General features: G+C 42.9%; 1 protein-coding gene across 1 annotated transcript in view; it reads right to left on the bottom strand.

The window, feature by feature from the left end:
- trip4 (thyroid hormone receptor interactor 4) overlaps positions 1-13,427 on the bottom strand; it is a 46,525-nt gene that overhangs the window by 9,694 nt on the left and 23,404 nt on the right. The window lies entirely within an intron of this gene.

Genomic DNA, 13,427 nt, shown 5'->3' on the forward strand with positions numbered 1-13,427 from the left:
TTTTCAATATGGCACAAAAACCACACCAAAATGCTCTTAGCCTCTGGGGTTCAATTGGCTCCGCATCAAACGGTCCAAACTGTACATGTGAGAGAGTGTACATATGCTTGCGTCCAAGATAATTGGCCAGTTAATGGCGGCGGTTGCATGAGGCCCGGCAAACAAATGGTACGCAGCCATGCTGCGCATTAGATGACTTAAAGGGTTAAACTATTTAATCTGGTGTCTGGACTAGCAAAGGGCAGCTGCTGGCATACTTAACTGTACGGAGCCCCGCACAGCCACAATAAAGCCATGGTATCATCCCCAATGTAATCACTCAGACAAAGGCGCTAACCTCACCCCTGCCTGCCGTCGGCGCGGGTGGGATGCCAGTAGCATTCGGTAACGCGAGTGGAAGGGAGTAAGCATTTTGACTCCCAGAATCCATCATTTTCTAAAAGTGGCTTGATGCTTAATCAATTATCCCACCAGGGCTCCCTATCCTTGGTTTGGAGCCACAGAGAAATGCTAGTGGATGCTCCATCAAATTCGATTGATTTTTTTCCCTCTCCCCTATCGAACGCATCCAACTTTTCAGGGCAGCACCCCCCTCCCCTCCCAAATTCATTGGAGGCTCTGTCATTATAGTGTGTCTGTGAGAGTGATAGATTAGTTGGGCTAAACACGGAGAGCGTCCTCCACAGACGAAGAAATAATTGCTGCAAAAGCTTTCTCCCATTCCACAAAGCAATTTAGCTCCTTGCAGCGGTATGTAGCGCTTTACTGATGTAATTACTGATGTGGACTATGTCTTCATTTGATAAGGCAATATGAAGGACACTTCCGCACAGTAAAAAATAGACTGCAAGTCTTTTAGTGGAAAATTCTGTGTATTGAACATAATGCTGCACAAGGCAGGGAATGACAAATCTCCCCTTTGTGGCATATGTTTATGAAAGGCTAAAATGAAGCAGTGGCGCAGAGCAGTTAAATATCTTCATCTTAACAGAACATATCTTCAATTTTTCCCTGGGCACCTGGGGAGGAAGAGGACCTGGTGGCACTCTCATTAAAGGGAAAGATACTACACAAACAGTGTGGTTGAAACTGTTTCAAATCAAAGCACTCTTCCAAGTGTGTGGGCGCTAACACAGAAAGTAGGTCATTTCAGGTCCTTGAAAGCAAGCCATAAATTAAAGTGGTGCACTAGATAATTATCAGAGGGGTCTGCTTACTGAAGGGGGGTGGGTATGGGACTGTGGGAGAGATGGCGTTCACAGAAGCCCACTCTTTATTCCTCTGCCCACCCCCACATGCAAGTCCAAGTCCAGGTTGCTTTTGTGGGGAGAGAAGAGGCAGCAGAGTGACGGGAGGCTTTGGGCAGCCCCCTGGAAAGATGCCAATCGGCCGTCACAAGCCATTATACACACACAGCCAACTGGAGCCAAAGAACTCGGTACACCACACTGAGTCAGGCCACCGCTTTCCCTAGAGGCAGACTCAGAGGCACTAAAAGGCTTGATTATGAGCTGAAAAATGACATCAAAAACTACAGCAACAGCAGATGGGCACGAGGATAGTGTTGCCATGGATTTGAACCATTTGGTTTCTCTATTCAGCAAAGGAATGGCCTGAAAAAATGAAATAAGGAAACCACAAGCGTGGTAGCACTATAATAATACCACACTCTGGCATTAAACACACACTGATCAATCATCTGATCAACAAAAAAAGTGACACTTTGGTCAATACATTTCCAAAACTATTTAAACCGCAACTGAGGTCTTCAGTCCAAAATTTCTTTTGGCCGACGGTGTAGCGTGGTGTGAACACAATGCCCCTGTAACAAGAGTTCAATATGGTGTGTCGTGAGGGAGTAACGTGGGGGTTGGTGCAGACGCTGATTAAAGTGTGGCGTAAGCAGACTGGAGGCTGGAGACTCTCCCCCCCCCCCCCACCTCTGGCACAAAAGGTGGCGCGCTGCCTCCCACGGACAGGATTATCCTGTTGAGATGAGGCTGATCCTGGGCTGAGACAGTTACAAGAGCCACCACAGAGACTAAATACACCACACTGCAACCGTACAGCAACAAACATATCAAAGCCGTCTGTCCAGACCAGAGGTATGAGTCAAGCCAAAATAGTTATGTGTAAAGCAGAAACAAGACTGTTGTTTCTAGTGCACTGGTGGATCATCCCAAAGACAAGAGTGGACAAATGTACTAAAAATGAAAGGCTTGCAAGTCTTTACTAAACATTTAACATTATTTCACCATCATGATATTAAAGGTGGAACGTACACAAATAAGGAACATTTGTAGGCTACAGTAAATTGCAACTAGCTGGCTAGCTTTACCCACGATTTCAATGTCAAAAGATATGTAAATGTTCATGTTTAAATATGCATTCATCGTTTAATTCTAACCATGGGGAACATCTGCTACATATAGATAACTGGCAAAACATGTCCATTTACGACCCATTTTGTTTTCTTGATTCTTGTTCATTTCCAGGCTATTGTTTTCTCTTGCTTTTGCATTCCTTAGAGATTTCCACCTCCTTTGCTCCCCATCAAAGTCAATACACAGAAACCCCAAGAACAACATGGACTCAATATGCATATCATTAGAATTTTGAAAGGAGACTGATGCTTGCAGCAGGTGGAAAAATTGATTTATAGTACTAGCAATTTCCTCCCCCATCACTAATGCCCTAATCAGATTCTGGTTCTCTGACTCGACTACAGTCTGAATGTTATGGGATTTGTGTCTGCAGCACAGCTTGCAGTACTCCCTCAAACATGCTGGAGCACATAAAAAAATAAATCGAAAATACTTTAATTACCACCGTCTCCATCTGTGGCCACACTTTTGTGCTACAAAAAAAAAACAACAGCGCTTGCTTGATTGCTAAAAATCCAGTTTCTATGGCCACGATTCACTGGTGGATGTTGCAGGGAGGCTCTCTTTGATGATTCCAGCTTAATTAGAGAAAGGGAATGCCTTCAACACTGGCCTGATTGTAGTTGACTTTCAAGGGAAATTCCTGTCACATCTCAAAGCCTCTGCAAAGCAAACTATCCTTTCATTGAACTTGGGGCCCGTAGCCGCAGTTTGACTCGGGCAGCGATAGTGACGGCACAAAGAATCAGCAGAGACATCAGTGCCGCGAGAGCCCTCTTATCGCCGCTCACAAGATAAAATGCTCGAACATACTTTTCACCGCTCAAAAAGAGAAATGTATTAGTTCACCTTGAAAGGCGACTGAGCCATGTCTCCTTTGTTACTCATTTCCAGTAATGTTTTCAAATACCAGGAGGAGGATATAAAGCATGAATGCCAAAAACACTGAAGTCTGCATATCTAATTAGAGTCCTCTCTGAGGTAGGATTCAACATGACCACACAGAGCCGGAGGGAACAGCTTGTACTCTTCTCGATTTCCTTTCATGGAAACCCCCTCAGTGTGGTGTCCAGCGCCTGTAAAGGGCGTCAAACAGAGAACCGAGCTCTCCAATGACACCACCCGTGGAAAATTCAGGAGACAAAATATTATGAAAGAGATAGCGAAGGATTTTCATTGTAGCACATAATCGTGCCGTCAAATCTTGACGGTTCACAATGTTTGGCCTCAGCCAAGGTCTGTGTCTTATCTACTGAGACTAGGATGCTGGCAGTCTGCGGAATTGTACAGAAGCCACACATGTGTCTTAGCAATCTGCACTTGGCCCACTGAACCTGCAAGCTAATCTGACAACAATATCTTCTGTGGTCAAAGATTTTTCCTTTGTCGAGGCATATATGGGTCATGGGGAGGGGGGATGTAGTAAGGCGCATGACAGGTGTGTGGAGATTCCAGGTCCTGGAAAATGTGCGTGACCACAGTGCAATTTCAAAAATGCATGTGAGCGCAAAAAGCCCTGAAGGGTCACTTTAAAAGGCTGTCATTAGAGCTATAAAACACTGAGAACTACTGGCAATATTGTCGGTACATGAATATACAAGAGTGTTGGGGCTCCTCTTGATGCACGTGCATGATTGTGGGACGTAATATTTACGGGGGGCTTGGAAGAGTGTCAAAGCTCTCTAGCAATTTACAGCCTGCCATGCACAAGGAACCTGGTAATCGCATGTCTATCATCCCCCTGCACTCAGGATCTGCTTGCTTGCTTGCTTGCAGCCAGAAACATGTGCTCTTGGAGTCTCCTCAGCGGCTGTGATGTGCTAATGCAGTATTCATGGCGGGGCACGAGGGAGAGCACGGGACTTAAAAGCTCAGACTTCCCAACGCTGATCAGAGCTCAGCTGTGCTCTTCCTCCCACTCGCATTCTCTCTCTCTCTCGCTCTCTCTCTTTCACTCTCATCCTCTCTCACTTTGTTCATCTCTATATTTTTCTCTCTCTAAAGCACTCATTATGTGATTGCACAAGCATTCACATTTTTATTGTTCTTCTTAAGTTTTCTTCTTCTTATTATTGTTGTTGTTGTTACTACGTTCATTTTTGGCACCATTTCATCTCCCATGGTTTTGACAATATAATTTCCTTTGCAGTGCTAACAGGTCCTTCCTAAAGATTTGTACTTAGCTTGTGCTCAGCGAATTGATAGGTCCACTGGTTCTGTATTAATTCCCAGTTTTAATTGATTATTTTCCCATTGGAAATGAAAGGAGGGATTTTATATGTGTTGGTGGTGTAGTGGCTAACATTGAAGCCTTGAAAGCAATCAATGCGGGGCCAATTCCTCGCTAGGACGCCTTTGTAAGTTGTTTTTGATAAAAGCATCTGCTGAATACTCAATCTCTACTGCTTATGCCGGGATCTGCCTTTAGTTTGATTTAACCAACTTAATGTAAAAAAAAAACGTGTGTACGACTACACCAACCAGCAACCGTTCATGAATGTACTAAAACCGCTAGAAGGGTGGTCAATATAATACGTTTCTTAGAGATGAGGGAGACACAACATTTTAAATGAAAATGTTTGATGAGAGAAGAATTAACTTTAATGTTTGATCTAATATTACCACAGATCTGGATTGGTCATCTTGTCGCGAAATAACCAGGAGGTGCTGGTTAGTGAAAAAAATAATTAATTAAGTGATTAGATTTAGCCAATGTACCTTAAAAAAATACTGAATCAGCACCGAATCCTAATGGTCTCTGATATATTGAAAGTTGAAAGCAGATTACTCCACGATTTTGTATTTCAGGTGAAATTAGGCTGTGATGCTCATGGGGGTAATTAAGTGTTTACTCTTTAACCCTTAGACATCTGCGTGGTTCCGTCTGGGGAATATTGTGGTGTTATGGGGAATTGTTGTCAATATGCCTAAAAAAAATATCAAGGCATGTCACAGTCAGACTACCTAATAGAGTCAAACAGGCCTTGGACTCCAGAGAGCTCATTTGGGTGATTAAGTTAGGTTAGTTGAAAGGTTTTAAGTGGACATTTATTCGCCAGCATGCCCGGGGTGGCTAACGTTACCTCACCTTTACAGATTACATGCTAGCAAGTAACTAAGCTACGTTTCTGCAAACAACTCTGCAAATTCCAGTGAAATATTTAAACTACAGAAACGTTTAACCGGCCACTTTCAAATGTGTGAATATGCTCCACATGGGGCAACATTATTCGTTATTGTTATGACGTGGAAAAATGCTGCGACCCCTATAAAACCTAAAGCATGCAACTGCGGATAATCTTAGAATATAGTATGGTTGGGATATATTCATCATCCTATTTCAAAAAGTGTGCAGCGATAATACTATGACAGAAACAATGAAGTGAAGGCAGGTGGCTTTGATATGCGTGGCCCTACCAACTCTGCTCTGTCACAGTTTGCCTGTAACAATACTGTGTCCATCACCCATCTGTCTTCAAATGTACACACATACTGTATTTACAAGAATATACAAAAACACACCAACAGATTGCTCTCATACCTACACAAAATGTATTGATTAACATTTTAAAATGATTCATGTATTTTGGTGACAAAGAGAATTCACATTTATGCAATAGCCCACCTGTACACCCCTGATGATATGCTGACTAATGAAATGCAATGATAAAGATGTCTCTATTCATCCATACATGTCTGTTCTTGAACAGTTTGTTCAACAAAATGTTATTACTATTTCCTGTGCACTGCTTTCATTCCCATGTCTGGTCCATGCAGTTAGGAATCCTCTCCTACTGCTGAGTAAGTAGTAGAGGATACCTGCTAGCATTTTCTTGTGTAGAGGTAAAACTGTGAACTTTAAAGGAGCAAATTGTTTCCCTGTTTTGCTTAGGAACAATATTGCAGAGATCTTTATTTATGTGCAGAATACACGCACATGCACACATATTTTGTATTTTACGACATCTACAAGAATACACCAACAGATAGACCTATAGGCATCATTAAATGCACACATTATTTAAAATGATATTGTTTGTGCTTTTGGGCCATGATGAATGTTTATGGTATTTAGAAGATGCTTTTGTCTTCTTGCAAAAAAGCATCTCTAGGTTTTAATCTATGTTTAAATGGCCATCTTGGCAGAGGTTGGCAATGAGTCAAGGGCTTTTGCCTGGAGTAGAAAAGAGGTAAGTATATTTAAAGACAGATGCAGACAAACAAATCTACAACAAAGACAAAGAAACGTAAGAGAGAATTAAAAACCATCACCAAAATCTAAACTAATGTATGACTTTCTGTTATATCCACTTTGTATCCTTATAAATAATTGTGCATGCTTTCATATTCAACCACCAAAGGGCCCTCATTAGATACATGTTTTGCTGACAGTCAGTCTTGACATAGCATATTTACTTTTGACGGATGCCAGGAGCATAATGACATTTATGCTATTAAATGCTCCTTTCTGTTTGCCAATTAGCTAAAATATAGATTCATGCAATGGATTGTGTCAGTATCACAGATATGACAGGTTTGCTTTTTCTGCATACTAGATTACAAAGATTAGGATCAGAATATTGTGAGTTGTAGACTGGTGTCTTTCCTTAGAAATAATGGAAGCAAATTAAATGAGGATTACAGTTACATGTCAGTCAGCACTTCGTTTATTTGTTTCCTTTTCCTAAATGCCGTCCTTTCCTCCTCTAGATCACATTCTCAGACAGTCCTAATAAGATCCTTATATTTATATTACTCACTCTGTCCAAAAAGTATTTTATACACATTGTTAGGGTTCAGATCTTGAGGAAAAATGCCCATTGACTTTCCTTTTAAAATGTAGATTTGTTAATTTGTTCAATTCAGATAATGCTTAGCACTGCAAATGAGAGAGGAATACACTAATGATGTGACATTTCTTTCTGCTGACATTTTACTGCATTTAGAAATGTCAACTTCTAAGTGGTTATGATTGAAGGACAATTTTTTTGGATCCACAAGGGCTTCTTTCAAAAGGCATAGTTTTGTCCCTTGATCCTTATCACCACTAAATATCTTCCAATAAATAACAGCTGTTACATTATGTTACGCCTACACAGCTCCTGGGTGGCTTGCTAAAGAAAGATCCATCTTTCGTTGCAGTTGTTTTCATTTTCAGGAGTGAAGTACCAGATCCTCAACACTACAAACATCATACATTCAGACAATCAGTCAAGCCCATTCAGATTTAGCTTGGAGTGTGAGCAATTCCACTAAAGCATAGGTCATTCAGGAGGGACCTTGGCCTTCCATAATTCTTTCAGAGGTTCAGCTGCATGGCTCCTTGTCTATAAAGAGCCCCAGGACGCTGGGCAACGGAGCCGCATGTTGTGCATTTGCTTCTCTTTTCTCCCAAGAGCTCGAGGTGCCTGCACTCAGTGCCTGCATGGTATTATTTATTTACACAGTCTGCCGGTCTGACCCACACTTGTAATGAGTGACTAGGGCATTGGTCCGTTTCCATTCATGGCTAAATGTCAGCCAAGCTCCTGGATCACTGCTCAACCATTCCGCAGCCTCACAGGTTTGTTTGCTTGGTCATTACAGGGCCTGTGAAACCTGGCCTGATCCCTCGTCCACTACTGGTTCATCCCACACTGTTTCCATGCGCTCACACACACACACACACAAGCACACGCCAATCTAAATTTAGTTAGACAAGCGCTGCATAAGAGGTGGCACATTGCTGAGTGAGGATCACAGAACCACACTGTCCACGGAAAATGTTTTAGTTAGTGAGGAGAGGCAGCCTGATGTCTTGTCTGGAAATGTGCTTTGGCAGGCAAAATGTTTTCGGATCCACAGGTCTCGCTGGGCTTGACAAACCCATGCTTGGAAAAACAGTCTTTAAATGCACTTCCTTGCCCTCTGCTCACAGTTGAGTGATCTGTGAAAAAGTCTCTTCTTTTTAGCACTCAAACCCAAGAAAATAAACACCCTGTTCTCATGCTACTTTTCTTCAAAAAATAAAGCTCTCAACTGTCAACTGCCAAATTCCCCACTTCCTCAGCCATGACAATCAACAACTACAAAAAATTGATCTTTCACACAAACAATTAATCACTCCAGTAGACAAACAAACTGATCAATGCCAGATTGAGATAATAATGACGATGAATCTAATTGTTGAAGAACTGGATGAATACTCCACACACACACATCTGAGCTCTCTCTGAGGAGCAGTACACATAAGCGGTGAGCAAAGACATCTTTGAAATCCCCATATGATGCCGCCTAAAGCTCAGCCTAAGCACTGAGCGTGACCCTGGGTGGGGGAGCAGCTGCTGCCTGCTGGCTGGCTCGCCTCTCCTCCACATCAGTGGCTCAGCCTGCTCTCTGATGCTAGCCATTAGCTGTGTGATAGATCTGTAATAAACATGGGCTGTCACCTCTGAAGCCTGCCTCACATTGCCTGAGTAATATATACCGTTACCCTCTCCACACAACCCCCACCCGACCCAGCCACCCCCCTCCCCCAACCCAATTCCCCTTTTCTCCTCTCTGGTTCACCAGACCTGAAACTGTATTTCTGCAAAGCAGCCTCCACAGAGCGCAAAATCCCCCCCACCACAACCTCAGCAGCAGCCAAGATGGCCCTGGAAAATGCATGAATATAAAAAAGGAATCCATGAATAAATCAAGAGCACTTCCCTTCTTCTCATTCTTTTTTTTTTTCACCCCCTCCCACACTCTCCCGGAGGAACAGGATGAGTTCGAGAGAAGAGGACGGGAAAAAAAAGTGAGAGTAGAGAGAGGGTGGACTGAAAGGAGAAGTGGTGGTGAAGGGTGGCGGGGGGGGTAGGGGGAGCGCTGGAGAGGAGAAAAGAGCTGAGAATGTTGGTCAATTGAGCACCCGAGTTGCTGTCCCCAGGCTTCCATTCGGTGAGGTAACCGGGAGGTGACGACGGAACAGACACTGGTTACTGGAGCAATGCAGCCCCGGCTCCACAGCTCCACTGCGGCACTCTCCTACTCTCGAGCTGCCACCACTCACCCACATGCGCACCATCTGACGGTGAACACGCATGCATATTTTAGAGCTCTTTGATATCTACTTTGGAAATTCAAATCTGGTGCTCACATGGCAGCAGGGAAGCGCCTTGAACTGAGCGCCAACCAAACACACTTATTCACAGTGCTGATGATCAGGGGTTTTTACCTTCAGGCTATGTCTGTTTTTAACACAAATTTGCTTTTATTTTATACTAATACAAGATTGCGGATATTGATATGCCCCTAGAATTGAAGACATCTCCAATCATTTGTAATTATCGTAGAAACACACAGGAGCCAGAATACCCATAATGATTTTGGGGGGAAAAAAAAAATTGGAAAGATAACAAAAAGAGATGAGCATGGCGCATGACCATATACGTCAGCCAAGGCACGTATTTGGAAAATCACGCTCAATAAACCAAATGTGATTCAAGTGGGCAAAGTCAAATGGACAAGAGCTTGCACAAATTGGCAGAGGGAGGTTGTCAGACCTGCATGGCAAGGAGGAGAGCTCGACAGAGCCGTGATGACTTGAGGCATATTGATTCTGGTCGGGAAGGGGGATGGGGGTTGGTGAAACCCGGGTGGGGTGGTGGTGGGGGCTGAGGAACAACCTTTAGCCCTTTAAAGGGGCAGACGCCTGACAGAATCGCTGACTCGAACCTGCAATATTCACACATGGGTGCAGCCACTTATCAAAGCTGCCTGTGATGGCTCTTTGCGGCAGAGGGTGACCTTCACCGCAAAGGCAAGCAGTGAGGGGAAAGAGACAGAGATACCAGGAGCGCAATCAGCTAGAAAGCCCCCAGCTCACAGGCTCCTTAAATGGGCTCTCATTAGCCTGCTGAATGTAAATTTTTATTGCCACATAATAAAAGAGCACTAGCCTCTCACAAGTCTAAATGTCAGCGGCTCCCACTGAAAAGAGGCAGGATGGAAAAAGATAGGTCTGCCACGGTGGGGGCCAGACGTATGGTGTTTCAGCGCGATATTTTAAATGCTCTTTTGAAATCCTTTAGCACTGTATATTGAGAGGCTATTAGCCTTCCGTTAAGGCTCAATTTACTCACACTGCCCCCGGTTGTTCTCAGGTTAAGGTCTGAAGGTCAGGGGTTAACCCTGCTCGTTCGCAAGCCTGCTATTTTCCCCTCCCCCCTTCTCACAAGCTTGTGCATGCCTAAACTGAAAACATGCATCAGCCTTACGACCCTTAACCATTATATTCCCAGAGCACTAAGAAAAGGAGTGAAAGGCTGTGAAAAGGAGAGGAGAGAAGGAGTGCGTAAAAGAGGAGAGCCTAGCTCAGGAATGATAAGAAAGGGAGAGAATAGAGCCGGGACCTCACTATGTGTTCCCTCACACTGTGTCTAATAAGAGTTGGGGAAAGTCTTAGGAGAGTTCATAGTCAGGAGTCCAATTGAGTAATCCTGGCTTGAAACATGATCGAAATGGGTATAGAAGGCAGTGATGATGGTAGGAAAAGGTCTGTCGGGGGGGGGGGGGTTGGGGGGGATCACAAAGAACTCCTTCTAAGGTCTTGCTTAGTGTCTTGTGGTTTCTCATTTGATAGAGGGTTTGGTTTCCTACTGTTAACTGAAATACACACAGTGGTCTTTTAGTTTTATACCCTTACGAGCAGCTTGACAACTGCCAACCGCAAAGAAAAGTTCTTTGTTTGAGAGATTCATTGACATACGGTGTGCTTTTTAAGGCTCTATTTAGTTCAGCCAAACATATGTCTGCTGTAGGTTAGGTTAAAACACGTGTCGCCTGGTGTCATCTCCCAGTCCTCTCCCCACCTGTTCTGCGCCTCGCTTCCTGTCATGCACTTCCCGGTCCTATCTAAATAAAGGCATAAATCGCACAAAAATAAATATTTCAAAAATATATATATAAAAAAAAATGTGTATGGTAGAGCACAAATGTACACAAAAAGCCTATTATAAGAACACTTAACTAAGACCAAGAATGGTGTTAACACCTTACACCATATCTTCTCATATTAGTGTATTAACTTAACTATTAAATTAATTTCACCATATACAATGTACTGGTTATTAGCTTTATGTTTCACTCGCGCACATGCATACTAGAACTTCACTATAGGACAAAAACATCAGATGCAAATGGCTGAGAACTGAGACAATCTAACCATAAACAGACAAAGAAGACATGCCCTTTGTCACTGATAGTGAGACAACCCCAAGCCTAATCTGTGCTGAGCCCAATTATGCCACGTTTACACCGAGCCTGGATTGCCTGAATCCAGATTCATTTTTAGATCCGGTACTTTTTTTGAATCGCGTATACACAGACCTGTGTATAGAAAAACTGCGTTTCCATGAACGCCTGTTGGTGGCGCTTTAACGGTGCTACAGACAACTTAAGTCGTCAAGGAGCATGCGTATAACGTGACAGAAAACAGAAGTCGAGATCAAACTAGCAACGGTTCATACATAGCCTACATTTAATCTGCATAATATCACATTATGTTTGTTAATAAAATCAGTCGTCAGAGCAGACTGTAGGTTAAGCGAAAAATAATAGTTTTTTGTATTGATAATAACGAGTATAGAACAGTGCAACAAAAGCAATGTGCAACATGACATGTCTGTAAGTTGTTTAAATGCCTGTGTTTTAAGGAGGCTGAGCTTGAGCACGAGAGACCACAATGCAAGTGGTATGGATCCTGGTTTAATGGTTTACAATTGAATCCAATTTCATGGTTTTATTACTAAAAAGAAACGTAGGCTATTGTTGAGGGCTTTGTCCTTCACTCACTGTACCTCTGAAGTTAGTTAGTAGGCTACGCAAGCAGCTATCGTTGTCTGACAGGATAAGAGCTAACATAACATTCATCTTACTGGTGCTAAGCCATCAATGCTGAGATGTTATTGCAAAAGAGTCACCTGCCAAAGTGTTTGGTGGCTTTCAAAACGTACACATCAAATGCAAAATCTACACGCATTTGGCACTTAGTGGATGTTAAGTTCGGACCTTGATGGTAGCCAACCTATATAATGTCTTGGTAGCCTATTGTAGCACACTGAAAAGAATTAAATAAAAAATTAATTCATAACTATTATGAGTATAGCAGTGGTGGTTGGTGGTTTTTAAAGTGAGGGAGGAAGAACTGTGCGCCTGGTTGCCATTGGCCTGCTTATTCCGTTGGTGGCATAAGAATGTGAGATACAAGTTGTTTCAGGGTGTTTTTGTGGCCTACAGTACTATAAAAATAGCAGGCAGGGATACAATTGATACAAAGCCACCAGTGTGGCACCATTGTACTTAAAAAGCTGGTGGGCAGCATGTCTTTGGACTAGACAAGGCCAGATGAAAGGATGCAAAGCCAATAAGTCAAATCAGGCCTACTCTTGATTTGAAAAACTAAATTCTAAATGTTGGGCCTACCATTTGGCCTATATGTTGTTGCTGTTATGAAGTGATGCAGCCGGGTTAATTAGGGTTCCGGCTGAGGTTGCGAGGCGTTCACGTGGGGCAATTACATCATCAGGTTATAAAGTGTGCGGATCGGGTTTTGCACCAACACCAATCCGCTGGCGGCATTGAATCTACTCACTTTGAAGACTCGATTCAAAAGTATGCGGATTCAGTGACCCAATCTGCCCCGTTCGTGTAAACGAAAGGTCACATTTATCTCCGGATTCAGGCAATCTAGGGTTTGTGTAAACTGGTCCCTAGCTTGCTAACATGGTTAGCTAATGTTTACCTTGTCCTCAGCCAGCTAGCTGATGTTGACGACTATTTTTATTTAGGCTTTCTTTTTTTCTGTCAATTTACTTTTGTTTCTCCCATTGTGAAGAACTTGAAATAAATCTTAATATTCCATATTACTACATATGGGTGTTTAGGGTTAGATTAGATCAGATTAGATTCTGAACGAATTATTTAGTTTCCCAACCTGGCGTCTGTTCTCTATCCGGCAGTATATGTGCCCATGTGTCATTCATGGGTATGTGTGTGTCTTTGTGTGTAGAACATGAAAAA

This window comes from Sprattus sprattus (genome assembly GCF_963457725.1).
Source record: "Sprattus sprattus genome assembly, chromosome: 8".
NCBI lineage: Eukaryota > Metazoa > Chordata > Actinopteri > Clupeiformes > Clupeidae > Sprattus > Sprattus sprattus.